We start from the raw sequence: 2446 nt of genomic DNA on the forward strand, positions 1-2446 counted from the left end.
GCTGACGTCGGCAGGTCTTTCAATTCAAAGTTGCCGGCAGCCGGGAACTTTGTAAAGCAGGACAGCGCGGGCCATCGGAGGTAAGTATATACACTCTCTCGGGTCACACTATATAAATCCATGCTGTTTGCATGGATTTATATAGTGTGACCTAGTTGTCAAGCACTTTCCAGGTGATGCTAAAATCGCCTGGAAAGCGCTTGTCAATCTGCATGGGGAAACGCATGTGAATCTGCAACATGCATGTGGATCCGCATGTATTCTGCAGGAAAAACGCATGTACAATCTGCATGCGTTTTTTCTGCCAGGGAGATGCAGAAATGATGCAGAAATTTTCTGCTTCATTTCTGCATCGTGTGCACATACCCTAATAGATTTATATATAATGAAAGATTGTACTTATGTCAATGCAGCAGAAACAAATATTGTTTTACGCTTTTTCTTTTTTATAAACCGCAGAACCTTAAGCAGAAAATGACATGAATGAGAACATCTGCCCGGCTTGTACCGGATCCGGGGGTGTTACGTACAAGGCGAAGGTCCCAGAATAAGGATTTGCTTCATTTTGGTGCAGAGTTTCTAGTAGTTTCTGGTTACTACTGTTACAGGCAGATGCCGTCTGCATAATACAGCCAGCACCGCCTCAACCCCTCCATGCATGTGGACCCCGGCACAAACACTCCGGTACATCCTTTTATGTAAGACATTAATAATTCTACAATTATTACACACAACTTATATACAGAAACCTCCCAACCGTCCCCGATCCAATGGGACTGTCCGGCTGTCGCTGGAGGTCGGGGCTACGTCCTGACGAGCTGTGTTCTGTCAGGACAGTCCGTGTAGTACAAGAATGTCTCATGCCGTGCTGCTGTGATCGCTCCTGGAGAGGGGCAGCATCCACTCCGCACGCCTCGTACACGCCCGGCTCCGCTCCGTACGCCTCGTACACACGCGGCTCCTCTCCGTACACCTCGTACACACGCGGCTCCGCTCCGTACACCTCGTACACACACGGCTCTGCTCCGTATACCTCGTACACACACGGCTCCGCTCCGTATACCTCGTACACACACGGCTCCGCTCTGTATACCTCGTACATGCGCGGCTCCGCTCCGTACACCTCGTACACGCAGCTCCGCTCCGTACACCTCGTACACACGCGGCTCTGCTCCGTACACCTCGTAAACACGCGGCTCTGCTCCGTACACCTCGTAAACACGCGGCTCTGCTCCGTACACCTAGTACACACACGGCTCTGCTCCGTACACCTCGTACACGCGCGGCTCCGCTCCGAACACCTCGTACACGCGCGGCTCCGCTCCGTACACCTCGTACACACGCGGCTCTGCTCCGTACACCTCGTAAACACGCGGCTCTGCTCCGTACACCTAGTACACGCGCGGCTCCGCTCCGTACACCTCGTACACGCGCGGCTCCGCTCCGAACACCTCGTACACGCGCGGCTCCGCTCCGTACACCTCGTACACGCGCGGCTCCGCTCCGTACACCTCCTACACGCGCGGCTCCGCTCCGTACACCTCCTACACGCGCGGCTCCGCTCCGTACACCTCCTACACGCGCGGCTCTGCTCCGAACACCTCGTACACGCGCGGCTCCGCTCCGTACACCTCGTACACGCGCGGCTCCGCTCCGAACACCTCGTACACGCGCGGCTCCGCTCCGTACACCTCGTACACACGCGGCTCCGCTCCGCACACCTCGTACACACGCGGCTCTGCTCCGAACACCTCGTACACGCGCGGCTCCGCTCACCTCGTACACACGCGGCTCCGCTCCGTACACCTCGTACACACGCGGCTCTGCTCCATACACCTCGTACACACGCGGCTCTGCTCCGTACGCCTCGTACACACGCGGCTCTGCTCCGTACGCCTCGTACACACGCGGCTCCGCTCCGCACACCTCGTACACACGCGGCTCTGCTCCGAACACCTCGTACACGCGCGGCTCCGCTCACCTCGTACACACGCGGCTCCGCTCCGTACACCTCGTACACACGCGGCTCTGCTCCGTACACCTCGTACACACGCGGCTCTGCTCCGTACACCTCGTACACACGCAGCTCTGCTCCGTACACCCCGTACACACGCGGCTCTGCTCCGTACACCTCGTACACACGCGGCTCTGCTCCGTACACCTCGTACACACGCGGCTCTGCTCCGTACACCTCGTACACACGCGGCTCCGCTCCGTACACCTCGTACACACGCGGCTCCGCTCCGTACACCTTGTACACACGCGGCTCCGCTCCGTACACCTCGTACACACACGGCTCCGCTCCGTACACCTCGTACACACGCGGCTCTGCTACATCCACACTGTAAACCCCTCCTGACCCCACACATAAACTTCAGCTCATCCAGCACCATGACAACCAACACAGCAGAGTCCTGCATCCACTGAGGCCACTGATCATGTGACC

Source organism: Phyllobates terribilis, unplaced genomic scaffold (assembly GCF_046119375.1).
Source record: "Phyllobates terribilis strain yellow unplaced genomic scaffold, ASM4611937v1 Scaffold_85__1_contigs__length_6476398, whole genome shotgun sequence".
Lineage (NCBI taxonomy): Eukaryota > Metazoa > Chordata > Amphibia > Anura > Dendrobatidae > Phyllobates > Phyllobates terribilis.